A 9784-nucleotide genomic window follows, 5' to 3' on the forward strand; every position below is an offset into this window, starting at 1 on the left:
TGATCTACATACCAATTGCAGCCCTTCTAGACTCAGTAGTTTGGAAGGTCTGAAGGAAGACAAGAAAAAGTGCAGACGGACAGACAAAGCCATCTCAATAGTTTTCTTTTACAGAAAACTAAAAACAGTTACCACGAATGACAAACAAAGAGCAGAATGACTGAGATCTGTTGGTTTATGAAAGGATTTTAAAGTTAATGAACCATCACACACACACACACACCCTCTACCCAAAGATAAAAGGGCTGGACATTCAATTCGTCCTTGGTTCTACTTTTGCAAGAATAAATAATGAGGCTAATCTTGGTGGATCCAGATTTTCCACACGCACACAACCCGTAAGATATCCAATTGAAGCCACTGAAATAACGAGAGTATCGAGTGAGTTTGGTCAGCCTGCCCTTCCGAGAAATCAACTGATCTGTCTTAGGCTCTCTACGCTCGATCTCTCTCTGTTCGCTGAATTTCTTCACGAGGAACCTTACGACCATGTTTGCATGTTAGGTTATCGACAGAAAGGTTGGGAGGAATAGAAGGGTGAAAAAAATGATTTCGGAATAGGAAGCAAAAGCGGTCACAAAGATCTTACCCAAACAACAGCTGTACCAAATATAGTGGGGCGCACATGAATTAGAGAGAGAGGAGGAGAGAGAGAGAGAGAGAGAGAGAGAGAGAGAGAGAGAGAGAGAGAGAGAGAGAGATGTAATTGTGAAAAGCAAAGTGAAGGAAGCTATATTAGAAAATCATCATCAGGTTGAAGCAGAACTGGAAATGAAGGGAAGGTCCAGATGTGGAAGAAGCGTTAAAAAATATTTCTATAACAAAACTAAGACGAGTGACTTAAATATGAAAGAAGAAAAATGCCAAGTTTATAAATGTTTTAAGGTTACTGACTGAGATGCCTCAGAGGAAGGAGGTTATTACCTGTACGGAAATTAATTTCAAAGAACAGTCACATGTGGTTCCAACAGGGAATGTTTGAGAATACTTGCGGATATTACCTTGTTACCGCTCCACTATAAACGGAAACAGCTTTTATTCAAAATATGTATATATATGCACGTGCTCGACTACCGATCTCAAGGTCCGGTGTTAGAATCCCCGCTCTGCCAACGCAGAATCTGAGGAATTTACTTCTGACGATAAAAGTAAATTTCTCGATGTAGTTCAGATCCACAATAAGCTGTAGGTCCCGTTGCTAGTCAGGTAAAAATATCTAATCCTTCGGGTGACCCCTAGGAGAGCTGTTAATCAGCTCAGTGGTCTGGTAAAACTGAGATTTACTTCTACAAGTGAATTTTATTAAATACTGCATCTTTTTCTAAAAATAAAAATAAAAAAAATAAATAAATAAAAAAAATAAATAACAAAAAAACTTCTTCTATCAGAACTATTCTTCACGTTTTCGTCTATAACGAATATATATATATATATATATATAATATATATATATATATATATATATATATATATATATATATATAATTCTTATATCTGGATATTTCATATATTTTCTTTTATTACTCTAGTATATCTATTCCTTAGAGACCCGTTCCCTCTATAACCAGCGATATGGGCTTGATTGCTCCTTACCACCTTTGTCCATTGGAAATATATTTGAACAGGAGAGTTTCCTTTGGCCCCTTAAAGAAAAAAAAAATAAATAAAATAAAAATAAATAAAAACGCTATATTTTATTAGAAATAATTTTTCTGTACTGCTTAACATGCACATTATTCATTTTTACATTTTCATTCTAATAAATATATCAAAAAATATCCTATCCTAAAATTCCTGCATCTTTTAATTCAAACGCGAAACACCTTTTCCAGACCTTTTAGGGTCTTCCATAAACCTTTCTAAAAAAAATAAAAAAATTGGTTAAGGAGGATAATAAAACTATATTTCCATTAGTTTAGAATACTTGATAAAACATTCCTGGGGAGATATTTATTATTTCGTTAGGCCCTACATAGCCTTTTCGGATTTACTTTTCTATTGTGAAAAAATAAATGAAAATAAATATTATTCATGATGTCTATGAAACGATACATACTGAGGGGAAACGTTTGTGGTAATAATAGTAATTAATACATTACATTAATTTAGTCAGGGTTTTCGCTGCATTTTGCACATGTTATTAAATATTTCAACGGGTAATTTGGTCATTGCAATATATCTCACATTTATTCACACTGTGGAGGGCACCTCCTTTGGCAACGCTATTTGCTGTGTAGCTGTAAGATTATACAAACACCATCACTCAGAAATTTTATAAAGCGCCCGTAAAAGGCCATGAAATGAATCGGCACGCGTCTTTTTTTATTTCCATTTTTTTCTCTGACCCCTGGTAGAACTCTACGCACTATTTACCTGAGTAAGCGATTTCATCCGCATATTACTTTTTACATAGCCTTGATAATGCGCATTAATATATTTTCCAATGAAGATTAATGATTAACAAAAATTATCAGCTATTCTGTTTACTAAGGCATTTTATTGTACATCAAGACTATAAGTGACGAAATATTTGGATTACGATGTAATCTGCATAACCATAAATTCCTCCCTTTATTTTCACTTTAAACACTTGACTTTGTTTTCATAAACACAACTCCATTTTACAGGAATTGTATGTGATGATGCTATATTCTGTCGGTTTTATGACTCCATAATTCTTGGATGAAAAAATCTAGGTATAGGCTTACGTTGTTTTGTTTTATCTGATAAAGCGTTTCACCTAGTGGACCCCACCATTATCTTAATCGTATTACAGACTTGATTATCAGGGATGAACCGCTGTGCAGAAATTTTCCCATTATTGTCCGTCTGTCCATTCTTGGAGATTATGGACCTTTCGTTCCAGCATCTCTTCCACGCATCTAATCAGGACTTTCTATGTTATCACATTTAATGTTTGGTAGTATGAAAGCCTTATGTAGATTTTTTTGCCTTTTCTCCATCTATTTACTTATTACCTTTTAAAATGAAAATCCATATATGTGTATATATACACAAACATATATATTTATATATATTATAGTGTAAATATATATATATATATATATATATATATAATATATATATATATATATATATATATATATATATATATTATATATATATATATATATATATATATATGAAATGAAGAATGCTGATACGTCAGTACTTTCTTTGAGCCAACACTTACATTTTATTCCTTCCTCAATAACGTCTTGGAAGCAGCGAAACCTGTTCAACTTTTAAGTCGAACTTGCTGTGAATTTTATTGTTATTACATACCGTACTAATTATTATTTTTTCGTAGATATTTCGATTTCAAATTAAATAGAGCGCAAATGACATTGCTTTCATATATCGAAAAAAAATAAAATAACTGCTATGTTGTTTGCAGACACTTTGCAACAATGAAAAAATCACATAAAATTATCGATCTATTGAGTTCTCTAAAAGAGCAGCAGGCTCTCCAAACTCTCGTTGAGCGTATTGCAATGAACAATTCAAGAACTTGAAGTGGATATTTACGTCTGAAAATTACAGCGATTCGTTTTATTGTATCTCAGGTGCTGTGCGCGTCTGCAAAATCCGGATCCACGAAGATTTGGGTCTATATATATATATATATATATTATATATATATATATATATATATATATATATATATATATATATATATATATATATATATATATACACTATATATATATACACTATATATATTTCTGCAACGGTTGAACCGAGGACGACCTGATCGTCCAGTCCCTTTTATATTTTGGGTAGACGATTTGTGAGCGCGTGGTTCATTAGCTTTAATGTTCATATTTAAACCAAACGACCTGTTCTATGTTCCTTGGTTCGTTATTTACTCATCTATCCATCTGTCTATCTATTTATTTATTTATTTATTTGCCGTTTTAAAGTGTAACAGAAAGTATGGTTACAAAAAAACGAGATAGTAAAATTATTCAGAACAGGAAATGGCAAATCTAAAGGAATGAAAAATAGAAGAGGGAATAAATGTAAGGTTCTCAATACATAATCCACCACACTCATGATGCAGATCATCTATGATTGTTAAACACATTACAACAATTGTGATAATGCTACTTCAACTGATACAGCATGAAAATGCTACCTACTAATAACTTGTATTACATCAACTGATTCAGTACATAATTAAGAATGGTTTAAATTTACGTAATCCATGAATTCAAGGAGAACTTGTAGTCTTTATGAATAATGATATATCTACAGACATATAAATTTACTAATACTGCATATATGAGAATATACTGTCTATATTATTTTCTACCCTCTTACTCTTCCTTCCTCTCTCTTCCCATCTTTGTCCTCATGTGCATGTGAGGAAAAAGATGGGAAGAGAGAGGAAGGAAGAGTAAGATGGTAGAAGATAATATAGACAGTATAATTAATATATGCAGTATTAGTAAATTTATAAGTCTGTAGATATATAATTATTCATAAAGATTACAAGTTCTGAATTCAGGGATTACGTAATACAACCATTGAGGTATAATACAAGGTATTAGTAGGTAGCATTTGCTCATGTTGTATCAGTTGAAGTAGCATTATCAGAACTATTGTAATGTGTTTAAAAATCGTAGATGATCTGTCTCATGAGTATGGTGGATTATGCGTACTGTAAGCTATTGAGGACCTTTCATTTATACCCTTTCTTATTTTTTGTTCCTGTAAATTTGCCATTTCCAGTTCTGCATAATTTCACTATCTCGTCTTTTTGTGAGCATACTTTCTGGTAGACATTAGTTTCCTAAGATAATTTATGTAAAATTACGAATCATGGAGACGTCACAACATTTTAAAGACTAACGGTGTCAGTGACATGATATGATGTGTCGATAAATAATTTCCAATTCATGGAATAGTCAGTCCAAGAGTATATTCCCCTTGATGCGAATTCCCAGTAGCTTACTTACTTTCTACGGTTACTATAACACCAAAAAGTCTACCATACACGAAAAGTCAATTGTTTATGACAAACACTGATCTGAATCGCTTATCATCTTCATAGTTAAAAGATAAGTATTTCAAATTGCGTAAATCTCTGGATGAAGCCGAGATCACGACCCCGGTCTTTCCATTAAATTTCATGATCCCCCTAACTACATTCCTGGTCATTCAAATAAATCCTGGTATTTACCTTAAATCCAGATATATCGCATAAATCCTCATGTTTCATAAACCCGGAAATTTCACAAAAATCCTGGCACTGAAATTCCGCTAAATATTGATGTCATGGGATTGTCAGATATCCCGAGCGGACAAAAATCCACGATTGACTAGGAATATAGCAAAGAAATATCTAGATCTAGATATCTGAAATTGATTTCAAAGGGAAAATATGTTGAAATGGAAATGTTCAAGTAGTTGAATCATTTAGAATTCATTTCGACTCGTTGCGCAAGCGCAAATAATAATCCATCCACCATATGATATTTGACAATTCATATGGGGAGCGGCTGCGGTACTACTTCGCTGTAATTATTGGATTAGTGGATTACAGAATACGGGTTTACATTCACACACTCGATTGGATACGCACAAACACACATATACATACATACATACATACATACATACATACACAAACATACATACGTACACATATTACAACAATATATGTATATATATAATTAACATATATATATATATATATATATATATATATATATATATATATATATATAATATATATATATATATATATATATATATACAATATATATATATATATATAATATATATATATATATATATATATATATATATATATATATATATATATATATATATATATATATATATATACATATGAATGGTAAGGTGCAAAATAACAAAAGGGATAATGCGGGTCAAAAGCTGTAAACCCTACTTTTGGTTTGCCAAATTCTAAATTCTAGCTGTTTCACTGAAAACAAAACTGAACCAGTCATGATTTATACGGTTTGCCCATTTTTCATGTGGTGCTATATGTGCATGTATATATTATATATATATATATATATATATATATTATATATATATTATATATATATATATAATATATATATAATGTGCGTGTGTGTGTGTGAGTGTGTACATATATGTATATACACATGTATACATATATATATATATATATATATATATATATATATATATATATATATATATATATATATATATATATAATATATATAATATATATATGTGTGTGTGTGTCTGTGTGTGCGTGTGTGTGTGTATGTGTGTGTGTGTAATAGCATACCCGTTTCTCTGCGCGTGTACCGATGTGTCTTAGTATTCAGAGCTATAGCTACGAAAATATTCATGTACTTCATTTTCGTTCCCGTTGAAACATGGAGGAAATAAAAATTCTCTTTGATGCCCTTTCTAGCAGACTTGAAATAAGTAGCAATCACGTTCAGCAAGTATGCAAGACTTTGTTCATGACGTCTATCATTAAATCAAATAATAGGTCAAGCCTTGATGTCAAAACTATAAAGCTTACAAGATTTTCTAGCCAGTCAACGTCTAAAATTGACTTTCGGTGATGACTGAATGGAAAGTCTTATTCTTAAAATCTGTTTTCGAAATTCTTTTCCAAAGTACAAACCTGAGTTGGATTCTAAGCTTCCATTCAACAAATACGACGCTAATAGTAATTGAAGCAAATGAGTATTGACATTCAGGATGAGGCTGTAACCACAGATGTATATTCATTAAAGGTAACCACCCTTTTAAGATACGATCATAATCAAATTTAGCTTACATCACCGATCAGCAGTTTAACGAACACAATATCTGGCATTTATTTACTTTCTACCTTCAAACGTTGACGACACCCAGCCTATCTCTACCTAATTAACTTCTTTGTAAATAAACAAAATGTAAATTCCTGAATTTATCTTGTATGTAGAAGATATCCTCACCAAAAGAGGTTTATGATTCTGAAAATGTGATGTCATTTCAACACTTGCTATGGGGGAATATCAATAGGTGTTATTGAATGTGCACACACACACAGAGAGAGAGAGAGAGAGAGAGAGAGAGAGAGAGAGAGAGATGTGCGAAATGGCAGATGCAACAGCGACTAGGAAAATGTGACGGAAGATATATTTCAGAATATCACCATCAGGTTGAAGACGACACGAAAGTGGAAGGAAATTCCAGATGGAGAAGAAGAAGCTCTAGCAACATTAAGACGGGTTTGTTTAATACGAAAGAAGAGTAAAGCCAAGTTTATGTTATAAGATTCAAGGAAGGATTCTATTACGAGTACGGATATTAACCTTGAAGGATAGTCGCAATTTCAACACAGAATATTTAAGAGTACAGGAGGATATTACCTAGGATTCCGTTCACATATTAACGGATAAGCTGTTCTTTTTTCATGTTTATGCGTGTGGCCGTTACAGCATGGCGTCATTCAACATACAGCAGGACAAATTTGCCTTTTCAATAAATTTATATAAACCAAATCATTTGACGGTGAGGAGTAAAGATGAATTTTTTCACTATTTAAATAACAAGCTGCAGCTGCCATTAAGCTTGCTCGCAACGTTCACAATGTTTTTCGACAAAAAAGAAGAATAACCGTTACATCTGGATATGTCCGATATGATTTACTCTATATGAGTACTATATGAGCCTAGATACTCAATATGCAATATCTTTTCCGTAGAGGCCCATTGCCTCTTAAACCAGCAATATTGGCTTGATTGCTCCTGCTTTTGTTCATTCGAAATATGTTTGAGCTGGAGACTCTTTCTCTGGCACCTTAAGTAAACGAAAAAACAGTTATGGTTCGTTCACAGACCCTCAAATTTAATTTAAAAAATAAAAAAAAAAAAAAAAAACAAAAAAAAAAAAAAAAAAAAAAAATGAAATTCGGTGGGGGTGATGGTCGGTAAAGTCGATTTTTTTTTTTTTTTTTTATAGTGCTTATTTAGCTGGTCCGTTGGTATAGTGGTTAGTGTCGTCGAATGTCTCCAAATGTCTCGGGTTCGCGTCCTACCTCAGAGCGATGAAATGTCACTGGCTCTGTATCATGATCAGTTACTGCTGCAGTGTGGTTGTAGGGTCTACGGTGGGAGGTTGAAACCAACATTCTTTGGAAGCTTGAATATCAAGTCAATGGCTCCTGTGTGCTTGTTCCATATGAATAGGTTTCATCTACTGAAATAATAATAAGAATAATATAATAATAATAATCCATAAAGGCATCCGTGTTCGTGCTTAGGTAAATTAACTATGATAATTAGAATCCCGGTTGCTCTAAGACCATTTTCATACTGCACATAAATCCCACAGAGAAATGAGAAGCTATTCCAAGCTTAGGAATTTCATTTACCTTGAGGGAACTGAAAATGTCTCTCAATATCTTTCAATGTTAGCAAGAAATGAGAATATGTAAAAACATTCTTCACAATATCTAAGCATTAAACCAGACAGTCTTGAATAACAGTACATCGTCAAACTCCGTCGTTTGTCAACTCCCACTTACTATTTCTCGTGGCTTCTTGTGTTTTGTTTGTTTGTTTGTATGGTGGTTTTACGCTGCATGGAACCAGTGGTTATTCAGCAACAGGACCAAACGGCTTTACGTGACTTCCGAACCACGTCGAGAGTGAACTATCACCAGAAGTACACATCTCTAACACCTCAATGGAATGCCCGAGAATCGAAGTCGTGGCCACCGAGGTGGCAGGTCAAGACCATACCGATCACGCCACTGAGGCGCTGTGTCTTCTTGTATTAAATGGAGAACATTTTTTCACCATAACTTTTGCGATGCAGCTTATATCTATCACTTTAATAATCAAGTGAATTTAGCTGTCATTCTTGAGCAATTTGGCACAAAGTCACATTATCTAAATAATACGGAGATCGTGATGCAAGAGGAATTAACTCTCTGATTATAAAGGATTTTCAAAGTCTTGTTTTACACTGCTATTGGTACGCGTAAGAACCAGGAAAAAGCAATTATTGAGGATTAAAGCAGCCATTTACTGTCACTTCGCCCTTCAAAGAGATGAGAGTTAATTTTAAAAAAATAAGAAAAGAAGATAAAACTGACACTAATCCATGGTTTACATCCACACTAAAAATATGCAAACAGAATCTTATCTACACATAAAAGGCGTTTGCATAGGAATTATCCGCGCATTTCTTCAAGAAGTTTTTTCTGCTGAAGTTGGGAAAAAAATCGTCATCTTTACAACGTGACTAAACCTCACTGGAAAATTGCTCGTGTCGACTCGGTTTGGTAACACGTGAAAATATGCTTTAAAACCTTATAGTACATGATTACTATATAAATTCCCTTCATTTTTTACTACATAAAAAACTCCGCCATTTCCTCCATCTTTGTGACTCGTTTTTTAACAATGAAACAAATTTATATTCTCTTTGCTGTTTAGAAAAGATAATTGAAAAATTTAATATAATTCCGGAAAAGGAAAAATTCATGATGACTGCTTAATGGCTCAAAAGGCTACGGGCGATTTTTTTTACATGCCTCGTTTTCATTCTCTCGTGATTTTTCCATGATGTAAATAGCCTGAATACATCAGCGCGATCATTTTATTTTCAAAAAAGAATGTAATCTCGGTTTATTTAATCCACTCACGGAATGTCTGCGAAAAATAAAGAGTCTGAGTAAATCTGGCCCACAAGCGGTGCATGATTCATTGTACTTCTATGACGTAATAAAGGAAGGAATAAAATATTATTGTTGGCTCATAGAAAATAATGACGT

The sequence above is a fragment of the Macrobrachium nipponense genome, chromosome 8 (assembly GCF_015104395.2).
Source record: "Macrobrachium nipponense isolate FS-2020 chromosome 8, ASM1510439v2, whole genome shotgun sequence".
Taxonomy (NCBI): domain Eukaryota; kingdom Metazoa; phylum Arthropoda; class Malacostraca; order Decapoda; family Palaemonidae; genus Macrobrachium; species Macrobrachium nipponense.